Source organism: Cylas formicarius, unplaced genomic scaffold (assembly GCF_029955315.1).
Source record: "Cylas formicarius isolate icCylForm1 unplaced genomic scaffold, icCylForm1.1 PGA_scaffold_148__1_contigs__length_18585, whole genome shotgun sequence".
Classification (NCBI taxonomy): Eukaryota; Metazoa; Arthropoda; class Insecta; order Coleoptera; family Brentidae; genus Cylas; species Cylas formicarius.
Genome location: NW_026844234.1, coordinates 1 through 12,500, shown reverse-complemented (window position 1 = coordinate 12,500; position 12,500 = coordinate 1). Strand labels below are relative to the sequence as shown.

General features: G+C 50.0%; 2 non-coding genes and 1 pseudogene across 2 annotated transcripts; all 3 read right to left on the bottom strand.

The window, feature by feature from the left end:
• Positions 1-5,165, bottom strand: part of LOC132695912 (large subunit ribosomal RNA) — an 8,504-nt pseudogene extending 3,339 nt beyond the window's left edge.
• Positions 5,166-5,675: 510 nt separating this feature from the next.
• On the bottom strand, positions 5,676-5,830 carry LOC132695910 (5.8S ribosomal RNA). Its single transcript, XR_009617913.1, has one exon. It is a non-coding gene; the product is annotated as a 5.8S ribosomal RNA (ribosomal RNA).
• Positions 5,831-6,396: 566 nt separating this feature from the next.
• Positions 6,397-8,327, bottom strand: LOC132695911 (small subunit ribosomal RNA). Its single transcript, XR_009617914.1, has one exon. It is a non-coding gene; the product is annotated as a small subunit ribosomal RNA (ribosomal RNA).
• Positions 8,328-12,500: the final 4,173 nt, after the last annotated feature.

Sequence of the window (12,500 nt, the reverse complement as noted above, 5' to 3'; positions counted from 1 at the left end):
AAGTGACACTCTCTCCTCCGGCCACGCGCATCATGTATGACCGCATCCAGAATTGCCGTGTTTTCACAGCATCCATCAGCGGTCATAAACGCACGCTGGCGCTGGTCGATAACGTTCGATTTCCCCAAACGAGCAGCCAACACACGGTTGAACTGCCGCAAGGGTACTGGTGCCACGGTGATCGGTCTATACTCTCCCGGATGTTCTGGGAGAGCGCTCTTCGGAAGTAGAGAAGTCCGAGCTTTGAGAAGCCGCTCGGGAATCTCGTTGGTCAACATCACCAGGTTGTAAAAGAGAGCACGCATTCTGGCCGGCATAGCCTTCCATTGGCGTGGCGTAACTCCGTCAGGGCCAGGCGCAGAGTTCAGCTTAATCTCATTTGCCGAGACGTCTGCCTCCGTCATCGGTTCCCAAACCGCCGCTAGGCCTGCACGAATCTCAGGCGGGTGGTCCCGTGGACCCAGCTCGCATTGCTGCGACTCGGCCCCCATCACCCCCGACCAGTGCTCATGCAGGACTTCTAGCTCGTGGGAAACTACGGGCTTATCTTCCAGGATTTCCTGTACTGCGGCTCGCTTATCCCTACGCCAAAGCCTCTGAACGTGTCCGTATTCACGCCTGCGTCTCTCTCTTCTCCTTTCCTGTCCACCTTCTCCATTGCCGCCAGGTGGTCGAGCTTGGCGCCGAGTGCGAGACTCAGGCGCGCTAGGAGTCGGAAAACATCGTTGTAGCCATTCCGTCAGCTGGTGCAGAATCGGTCTTCCCTCCAAGGCCCTTCGGGCCGCCGTAAGAAGAAGGTTGCAAGAGTAGGTGTCCGTATCGAACAACCCATCCGCAAGCTCTCTCACTTTGGCCCTCAGCGGATCCTCGGCTCTGCCCGCGGCTTCACCATCATCTACCGCCGGACTCTTGGGGGTGGACGGGGCGGATCCATAGGAGGACGAGGCACTACTACAGTCAGCAGGTGACTGCGGCCGTTGACCTTGGCCGTCAGAACTCGCGTTCGATGTTGAGCGTAACGTTGGGATCGGCTGCTTCGCACGAAGCTCCGCAAGCCTTTCACCAACCATGGCTTTGTAGTCTTGACGCCGCCGAGCACCTTTGATGGCCTCCTGCGAACGCCCTGACATTTTGTCGAGTAGGTAGAGGTTCAAGAAGGGCACGCCCTTCTGTATTGCCTCCGCCTCCAAGACCGCCATGAGCTCGAGTTCCTCGCGCTGCCAGCGTACTTTGACGCTGGGCGCTTTGAGCCCCTCGTTGTACTCCTCCTCATGTGCCCGCCTCCGATGCACTCCCAGTCCGGTTTTGGTAGTGAAAGATCTGCCGCATAGTGGACAGAGAAATTCATCTGCCCGCGTCGGTCCGGCTACGCCGTCGGGATCGGCATGGTTAGTCGTAGACAGGGCTACAGCGCGGCCATGTTGCACCACGTTACTAGACCCACTTGGTCCCGCAGTGTCAGGCCTCAGCTGCGCACGTCCACTAGCAACATTGCACCCACCTCGAAGGGCCTTCGACCTTGTCTGAGGGCCACCCGCCCGCCGCGGGGTCGGGTTCGAAGGTCCGCTTGCGCGTTCCTCCGGTCGACCAGTCGTAGCAGGAGGGGAGGGCAGCGGCCCCCCCCGGGAAGGTCCATCCGAGGCTTGGGTTTTAAATTTAGTGCCTGCACAAATTTTGGGCAGGCGAGGCTGGCCTGGCAAGCCCCCCCGCCTATTGCCCATAAGCGTACACCCTCCAGACGCCGTTCTCCCATTGGGGGGTTGTTCCGCGCATACTTCTGCCTACCGCTCGGTAGGTTTCCATTTCAGAACGGCCATGGTGTTGGTTGGCGAGGCCAGGACTAGTGCTTCAATATGCGGAGGTGCCACCAAACCGCACTGACGAGTTATACTCACACCTTCAAGAGGGACCAGAACCAAGTCCGCTGAACGAGGCCTAGTTGACCTCCGTCCTCAGATGCTTTCAGGCGTAGCGAATCGCCCTCTCACACTAGCCCATGCCCTGGTGGCAATCCTTGGGACTTAAACGCCTAGCGGAAGCAGTGGGTGGCTACCCCACACTCGAGCGTTACGCCCGCCGCCCGCATAGCCAGTGCCCCACTTAGTCACCGGTGTTCAAGACCAGTGTCCAGCAGTTACCACGAGGAGGGGGGGTTGGCACTTGCATGGGGGAGAGGGAGTCTCGGATACTAGTTAGAAACCGACACCTCAAGCGACTCCAACAATGTCTTAGCAGGCCATACAAGAGAGGGGGAGTCCAAGTCTCGGATACTAGTACCGCACGGCCCGACACCTCTAACGACTTGGACTGCGGAAGATGCTTGACCAGAGCTTCGCGCGCCCCCAAACCAGCGGTCGCTTAACAAGCCCCCACACTTTGCGAGCAACTACTTCTCCCCAGCCAAAAAGCCTTAAGAGAGTCATAGTTACTCCCGCCGTTTACCCGCGCTTGATTGAATTTCTTCACTTTGACATTCAGAGCACTGGGCAGAAATCACATTGCGTCAACATCACGTTAAGACCATCGCAATGCTTTGTTTTAATTAGACAGTCGGATTCCCCCGGTCCGTGCCAGTTCTGAGCTGACCGTTAAATAGCGGCCGAAGAGAACACCGGAAAACCGGAGTTTTCCGGGTCTCGCAGCGAGGCGGTTCCGCGGGAGGCCAAGGCTCGGGACCGGGTTCGGATCGGATCCGGAGATCGTCTCCTCGCCCAGGCCCGGCTCGTTAACCGGAACCCGCTTCCTCGCCAAGCCCGACACGCCCCGATCCTCAGAGCCAATCCTTATCCCGAAGTTACGGATCCAATTTGCCGACTTCCCTTACCTACATTATTCTATCGACTAGAGGCTCTTCACCTTGGAGACCTGCTGCGGATATGGGTACGAACTGGCGCGACGCCTCCACGTGGCCCTCTCCCGGATTTTCAAGGTCCGAGGGGAAGATCCGGACACCGCGGCAACTGCGGTGCTCTTCGCGTTCCAAACCATATCTCCCTGCTAGAGGTTTCCATGGAACTCGAACGCTCATGCAGAAAAGAAAACTCTTCCCGGATCTCCCGACGGCGTCTCCGGGTCCTTTTGGGTTACCCCGACGAACTCTCTTGCGAGGGCCCGACTTATTAACGGTTCCGCTGCCAGGTTCCGGAATAGGAACCGGATTCCCTTTCGCCCGACGGGTGTGCGCTCTCGTTTTTCTCGCTCGTCAAAAATTATATATTATTTTATAATAAGACGGACCGCGACGTGTAAAACTACACCCCATCGACATCGGCTTTCGCCTAGGGCTTAGGATCGACTGACTCGTGTGCAACGGCTGTTCACACGAAACCCTTCTCCACGTCAGTCCTCCAGGGCCTCGCTGGAGTATTTGCTACTACCACCAAGATCTGCACCGGCGGCGGCTCCAGACGGCCTCGCGGCCAGCCCTTCTGCGCTCACCGCCGCGACCCTCCTACTCGTCAGGGCTTCATGATCGCGTCCGAAAACGACGATCGCACATGCCTCTGACGGTCGAGTATAAGCACGACGCTTCAGCGCCATCCATTTTCAGGGCTAGTAACTTCGGCAGGTGAGTTGTTACACACTCCTTGGCGGATTCCGACTTCCATGGCCACCGTCCTGCTGTCTTAAGTTACCAACGCCTTTCATGGTATCCCATAAGCGTCGATTTTGGCGCTTTAACTCGACGTTTGGTTCATCCCACAGCGCCAGTTCTGCTTACCAAAAATGGCCCACTTGGCACTCTGATTCGTGTCTCTCGCGGCTTCAATAATATATAAATAAATATATATAGTTCGAGCAAGCCGGAGATCTCACCCATTTAAAGTTTGAGAATAGGTTGAGGTCGTTTCGACCCCAATGCCTCTAATCATTCGCTTTACCGGATGAAACTCGTACGCTACGAGCGCCAGCTATCCTGAGGGAAACTTCGGAGGGAACCAGCTACTAGATGGTTCGATTAGTCTTTCGCCCCTATACCCAGTTCCGACGATCGATTTGCACGTCAGAATCGCTACGGACCTCCATCAGGGTTTCCCCTGACTTCGTCCTGACCAGGCATAGTTCACCATCTTTCGGGTCCCAGCGTGTACGCTCTTGGTGCGCCTCTTCTCGCGATGAGAACGAGACGCCCCGGGAGTGCGAGGCGACCGCTTTAAAGGCGAATCGCCCATCCTCCCTCGGTTCGCGCGAGACGAACCTTTACTTTCATTACGCCTTTAGGTTTAGCGAATCCCAATGACTCGCGCACATGCTAGACTCCTTGGTCCGTGTTTCAAGACGGGTCCTGAAAGTACCCAAAGCTATAGCGTCGCAGATCGGTCACGCTTTTTTACGAGCGAGGGTCGGTTCGAGAACTTCGAGGCCAACAGTCACCGGAGGTCGGTACCGGCACCGGGTCCGATAGCCGACTAGTATCCGGAGCGCTTGCCGCGAGTCGAACGCTTTTAAAGCGACCCGTGACCTTTCTCGTACCGTCGAGCGAGTCGGTCAGGATACCGCGGGTCCGCGCGATTCGAGAAAACCGCGCGGGCTCCGCCGCGGACCTTAGACCGACGCCCGACGGATCGCGACGTCCTACCAGGAGAAAAGTGCACGCGTTCGATGCCGGGTCGAAAAACGTAAGGCGCGGAAAAGGTAACGGGTAACCGTCCTCCCCGTCGCGCGAACGTCTCGCGCCGACTCCGAAACGCGAATGAATTTCTCCCTTCGACCTTTCGGGTTTCTCAGGTTTACCCCTAAACGGTTTCACGTACTATTGAACTCTCTCTTCAAAGTGCTTTTCAACTTTCCCTCACGGTACTTGTTCGCTATCGGTCTCGTGGTCATATTTAGCCTTAGATGGAGTTTACCACCCGCTTAGGGCTGCACTCTCAAGCAACCCGACTCTGAGGAGATCCCTCCCGCGATCGACGGCGGTCGCTACGGGCCTGGCACCCTCTATGGGCTGTGGCCCCGTTCAAGAAGGACTTGGACGCGCCGGACGATCTCGGGATAACGGAACCTCCCTAACACCACATTTCCCGGCGCCCGGTATCGGCCGCGGTATTCGGTGCTGGGCTCTTCCCTGTTCGCTCGCAGCTACTGAGGGAATCCTAATTAGTTTCTTTTCCTCCGCTTATTAATATGCTTAAATTCGGCGGGTAGTCTCACCTGCTCTGAGGTCGATCGATAAAATCATTATATATATATATATATATATATATATATATAAATATATATATAAAACGTAGACGTGAATTTCGAAACGGTTCAGCGTTTATATTTAAAACCGCTATATCCACCACTCGTTACGCGGCCGCAAACGATCAGACGTCGGACACCTTTTCTTCTTATCGAGAAAATAACGGACACGACGATCGTCAATTTTGCGCGGACCTGCGACATACGCGGGCGGTTTTAATTACGCTCGTCTCTCGCGCTTTTAAGCGAGCGCGACGCGACGAACCGGTGCGTCGAAAATCGACGTCGTTCGCAAACTCGGTCGCGTTCCTTAGAACGCGGCCGGAGTTTCGCTTTCGCGTTTTAAAACGTCGCGAGACCGGGTAGGAGAGAGATCGCGCGCTAAGCGCGAACGTGCTGTTGCTCCTCACTCCTTCCCGCGCTACACGTCCAACTCGCTCCGACGTTTCTCGCGCCTCGCGGGCGAAAAAACCGAGCAGTCTTTAAATTGGATACGACCCTCAGCCAGGAGTGGTCCGGGAACAGAATCCGAGGACCGCAATGTGCGTTCGAAATGTCGATGTTCATGTGTCCTGCAGTTCACAAGTTGACGCGCAATTAGCTGCGTTCTTCATCGACCCACGAGCCAAGTGATCCACCGTTTAGGGTAATCTTTTTTCGATCGGTTTAACGCTTTTCGTCTCCGAAAAAGAGTCGTCGGCGTTGTTATCGACACATACATTTTTTTTACGGAAGGCGAGGTATATACCTTTCGACGTAAAAAAAAAAAAAAAGTTCGATTTCGGGCCGGTCTATCCGACGGAACACTTCGCCGCGCGCCCTTTGTTCTTTATTATTCAGACGGTAGGCGCGCGCGCGTTCGCGTTCGGACGACCCGCGCCGGTTTAAAGTTTATATACACACCTCCTCGCGGGTCGCGGGTGGGTGTAAGTACTTTTCGGTGCTCCGGGCGAATATCGTTTGACACCTTGTCGACGGCGAGCGCGAAACTAGGTTTCGCGCTTCGAGTTCCGTCTAGGTACCCGGAATTTTGTCGGCGCTCCTCCTACTCCTACTCCTCTCTCCCCTTTTTTACGGTGGTCGAGTGGTCGTCGTAGTCGTCGAATTTAATCGCGGCCGACTTAAAGATCGACGCGAGATATTTTCGACCGAGCGTCAGCGACAAAAATTCGTTCGACTAAATAAAGACAAACTGTGTAATTTTTATTATCACTTTAATGATCCTTCCGCAGGTTCACCTACGGAAACCTTGTTACGACTTTTACTTCCTCTAAATGATCAAGTTTGGTCAACTTCCCGGACACATCGACGACGCCGAAACGCCATCGGCGTATCGGTCCGAAGACCTCACTAAATCATTCAATCGGTAGTAGCGACGGGCGGTGTGTACAAAGGGCAGGGACGTAATCAACGCGAGCTTATGACTCGCGCTTACTGGGAATTCCTCGTTCATGGGGAACAATTGCAAGCCCCAATCCCTAGCACGAAGGAGGTTCAGCGGGTTACCCGGGCCTCTCGGCCAGGGAGGACACGCTGATTCCTTCAGTGTAGCGCGCGTGCGGCCCAGAACATCTAAGGGCATCACAGACCTGTTATTGCTCAATCTCGTGCGGCTAGAAGCCGCCTGTCCCTCTAAGAAGAATTGTTTGTACGCAGACAGTAAAAACCGCGCGCGACAACGGGGCGAACCCCGAGCCGGCCGGCCTTTGAGATGTCTAAATACGCCTAGTTAGCAGGCTAGAGTCTCGTTCGTTATCGGAATTAACCAGACAAATCGCTCCACCAACTAAGAACGGCCATGCACCACCACCCACCGAATCAAGAAAGAGCTCTCAATCTGTCAATCCTTCCGGTGTCCGGGCCTGGTGAGGTTTCCCGTGTTGAGTCAAATTAAGCCGCAGGCTCCACTCCTGGTGGTGCCCTTCCGTCAATTCCTTTAAGTTTCAGCTTTGCAACCATACTTCCCCCGGAACCCAAAAGCTTTGGTTTCCCGGAAGCTGCCCGCCGAGTCATCGGAGGAACGTCGGCGGATCGCTAGCTGGCATAGTTTACAGTTAGAACTAGGGCGGTATCTGATCGCCTTCGAACCTCTAACTTTCGTTCTTGATCAATGAAAACGTTTTTGGCAAATGCTTTCGCTTCTGTCCGTCTTGCGACGATCCAAGAATTTCACCTCTAACGTCGCAATACGAATGCCCCCATCCGTTCCTATTAATCATTACCTCGGGGTTCCGAAAACCAACAAAATAGAACCGAGGTCCTATTCCATTATTCCATGCACACAGTATTCAGGCGAAGTTTTAGCCTGCTTTAAGCACTCTAATTTGTTCAAAGTAAACGTGCCGGCCCACCTCGACACTCAATGAAGAGCACCGCGGCAGGATTGAGTTGGACCGCCCGCGTGAACGGGCTAAGTCCACCGGCAGGACGTCTCGCGGCACGCCAGTTAACACCGCGGACGATGAACCGGCGGCGCGAGACACAAATTCGACTACGAGCTTTTTAACCGCAACAACTTTAATATACGCTATTGGAGCTGGAATTACCGCGGCTGCTGGCACCAGACTTGCCCTCCAATTGATCCTCGTTAAAGGGTTTAGAGTGTACTCATTCCGATTACGGGGCCTCGGATGAGTCCCGTATCGTTATTTTTCGTCACTACCTCCCCGTGCCGGGAGTGGGTAATTTGCGCGCCTGCTGCCCTCCTTGGATATGGTAGCCGTTTCTCAGGCTCCCTCTCCGGAATCGAACCCTGATTCCCCGTTACCCGTTACGACCATGGTAGGCGCAGAACCTACCATCGACAGTTGATAAGGCAGACATTTGAAAGATGCGTCGCCGGTGCGAGACCGTGCGATCAGCGTAAAGTTATTCAGAGTCACCAAGTTGAACGATGTCGGGCGCGAACCCGCCACCGATTGGTTTTGATCTAATAAAAGCACTCCTTCCGTCTCCGGTCGGACCTCTGTTTGCATGTATTAGCTCTAGAATTACCACAGTTATCCAAGTAATTGTGGGTACGATCTAAGGAACCATAACTGATTTAATGAGCCTTTCGCGGTTTCACCTTAATTTGGCTTGTACTGAAACATGCATGGCTTAATCTTTGAGACAAGCATATGACTACTGGCAGGATCAACCAGGGAGCTGTTCTACGTGTCGAGCGCGCCGCCGCCGCCGCCGCCACGGATGACGACGATCGGGCGCGGTACGACAACAAACAGTCTCTTTTTTAAAAATAATAATTACGCGCGCGAAACGCGTTTATTTTATTTTTAAATAGAAACAGACGCGACCACTTTGTGTGGCGGTGATAGCGTGCGAGTACGGAAATGAACCGTTCCCGACGCCACACTCGTTATTATTATTATTCGGACGCGATCCGTCCAATTTTTTTTTGTTGGTAATAAATATCGAGACGACGTGAGTGCGCGATCAAACAATCCGACTCGCGCGCGCATAATAAGCTTTAAAATGCGGCGCGCGTCGAACCGATGTGCCTCGGGCAACGAACGTCGATCGACGGAAATTTTCGGACATTCTCTCGATCACTCTTCGCTAGATTGAAAGCGACACGAGATTTCTCGAAAGAAACGTTCCGGATTCGCATATAAACTCGCTCGGTTAGATGAGAGTTATCGCAAATTTTTCGGAAGAAAAATATTATAGGGCGACCGCTTTCGAACCACGAAGTGCCAAATCTTACTTTAAAACACCCGCTAAGTTCGCGATCTAGCTGTATAAGGTGCGGAGCCTTAAAATGTTTTCGAACGCTCGAGCAATCGCTGCTACGAAGACGGGCCGATGGCAAACGAAAAACGGTCTACGTTCCCGTACCGATGAAGGAAACCAATTTTTCTTAAAAAATTGAACCCACGATACGAAAATGTTAAGCGAGCCAATTAATCGCGCCAAACGGTCGACTCGAAGGCGATCTAACGATCGAAAAAGCATTTTGCTCTGCGAAGGGAGAAGTGTCTATACGCACGACGCGGCGGTCGCGCTCGAGACCATCTCACCTATTATAGGTAACGGACCATTCCTTAGTCTTCCGAACGTTTCACGTGAAAACCCGAATATCGGCTGCGGCGGGCAAATAAAGTTCGGAGCGAAACTTTCGCTCGTGGTTACGTTCGATTTGGTTAAAGCGGGCACTTTTTCAAATATTTTTTTTTCTTTACTTACTTTTGTTAACTGACCGCCGGTTCCGGTTCCGACTTAAAAATAAATCGCCGTCCCCGGATTTTGTCGGACGATACTCTCCATCATTTTTAATTTCGGGTGTTTGCATTTTTTTTTCTCGCGATTTAATAAATTCATTATTAAACATTTATAAGTCCGTCTTCTTTAATATTGCGGACCAGCGGGAAGAGAGTTTTGTTTTTTTTTTTTTATTTTATTCATTTTAACATATACTCCCATAAAAGGTTTTTGCCGCTAGCCGCGAGCAGAGAAAAATAAGCAAAACTAACCGAAACAAAGCAAAAATAAGCAAAACTAACCAAAATTAACCGAATATAACCAAAATTAAACAAAACTAACCAAAAGGAACAAAAATAACCACAACTAAGCAAAATTAATCATAACAAACCAAAATTGGCCAAAGTTCGGCAAAACAAACCAAATTATCCAAAACTAAGCAAAATTAAGCAAAAGTAGTCAAAATTAACAAAAACAAGCCAAACTTATCCTGAACAAACCAAAACTAACGATAATTAAGCAAAAATAGGAAACGTTCACAAAAACTAACCGAAACGAACCATAACTAACTAATAGCGGCCGAAACTGGAAATAATAAACCAAAGTAAACAAAACTAAGCAAAATTAAGCAAAAGTAGTCAAAATTAACAAAAACAAGCCAAACTTATCCTAAACAAACCAAAACTAACGATAATTAAGCAAAAATAGGAAACGTTCACAAAAACTAACCGAAATGAACCCTAACTAACTAATAGCGGCCGAAACTGGAAATAATAAACCAAAGTAACCAAAACTAAGCAAAATTAAGCAAAAGTAGTCAAAATTAACAAAAACAAGCCAAAATTATCCTAAACAAACCCAAAACTAACGATAATCCTAACTAACCAATAGCGGCCGAAACTGGAAATAATAAACCAAAGTAACCAAAACTAGCGAAAATTCAGCAAAAGAAACCAAAATTAACCGTGTAACAAACCCAAATCAACCAAACCAAAAAAAAAAACATGCAAAACTTCACCAAAACGAACCACAATTCGCAAAAACTAAACAAACACAAACAAAATTAAGCACACTCAAATAAAAAGTAATCAAAACTACGTTCAACACGAACTGACCTAATTAAATAAAAAAATAGGAAAATTCAATTTTGCTAACCAAAAACGTCAATCGAAATAAACGCGAAACCGGGTTCCTGCCATTTATTTCGACGATAAGCACTTTTATCTAACTATGATTCGAAAAAAAAAAAAATAAGAAAGAAAGATATGAATAAACGAATTGATTAATATATAAAAATTGTGGTTCTGAAAAGAACCGTTTTTGGTGAATTTACACTCTCCAAGTCGACGCTCATTTATTTAGAACTGGTGTATTTTGTGACGGCTTTGGTCCCTTCACTGACGGCGTGCTTGGCCAACTCTCCGGGCAACAACAATCTCACGGCCGTTTGAATCTCTCTGCTAGTAATAGTGGATCGCTTATTATAGTGAGCCAAACGAGAAGCTTCGGCGGCAATCCTTTCGAAAATGTCGTTTACGAACGAATTCATAATGGACATGGCTTTGCTCGAAATGCCAGTATCCGGATGAACTTGCTTCAACACTTTGTAAATGTAAATTGCGTAACTCTCCTTCCTCCTGCGTTTCTTTTTCTTATCACTCTTCGAAATATTTTTTTGAGCCTTGCCGGCTTTTTTCGCCGCTTTACCGCTTACTTTCGGTGGCATTTTCTACAATCGATTAGACGCGCGCAAAGTAACGGACTGACAAGGCCCACACCGGGCCGCAGCTATTTATTTGAGAACCGAGTCGGCCGACAAGCTCCGCCCCCGGGCATCGTTCGCCGAAGCGCTAATCCCATTGGTCCATGCCCATGTCCTATAAATAGCGCGCCCACGGTCTGCGAGAGCGTCATTGTGCTGTTAACGTTCGTGCGTGTACTATTAACGGTAATAACGATGTCGGGACGCGGAAAAGGAGGCAAAGTCAAAGGGAAAGCGAAGTCTCGTTCTAGCAGGGCCGGTTTACAGTTTCCGGTAGGTAGAATTCACCGATTACTTCGGAAAGGAAACTATGCGGAGAGGGTCGGCGCCGGAGCTCCGGTATATTTGGCGGCCGTAATGGAATATTTGGCCGCCGAAGTTTTGGAATTGGCCGGTAACGCGGCGAGGGACAATAAGAAAACCAGAATCATTCCGCGACATTTACAACTGGCGATCCGAAACGACGAGGAATTGAACAAATTATTATCGGGAGTAACGATCGCTCAGGGAGGTGTTTTGCCGAACATTCAAGCGGTTCTTTTGCCCAAGAAAACCGACAACAAAGCAAAATAAAAATTGCGGCGAGGGAAGACGATGGGAAAACGGTCCTTCTAAGGACCACAAATACTTTTCTATTTGAGATTTCGTTTCGTTTATTTAACAGATTATTAAAAAAAAAAAAAAAAAGAAACGTTCCTTCTTTTTACGTTTTCTCTTTCGGACTATAAGAAAACCGGTATAATACCTCGACATTTACAATTGCCGATCCCAGGAATTGAACAAATTATTATCCGAAGTTAAGATCGCTAGGTGGTTCTGTTGCCTAAGAAAACCGACAACAAAGCTAAATAAAGTTTTCGCCGGGAAGGAAGACGGTTCTTGTAAGGACCACAAATACTTTTCTATTTGAGATTTCGTTTCCTTTATTTCACAGATTTAATAATCACACTAACACGGGGAGAAATTAAAAATTCAAAACTTACCTCGACTCGATAATGGTTTGTTGGGCATTATACTCGAAATAACGAATAATCTTTGGAACGTATTTTGTGGTTCTGAAAAGAACCTTTTTTTTTTTTTTTTGTGTTTCCGCAAGATCGACGAAAAATTTAGCCACCAAATCCGTAAAGAGTTCTACCTTGTCTTTTTAGGGCGTACACCACGTCCATTGCCGTTACCGTTTTTCTTTTGGCGTGCTCCGTATAGGTTACCGCGTCTCTGATGACGTTTTCCAAAAACACCTTTAAAACGCCACGAGTTTCTTCGTAAATCAATCCGGAAATTCGTTTCACGCCTCCGCGACGGGCCAATCTTCTAATGGCCGGCTTGGTTATTCCCTGAATGTTATCCCTCAACA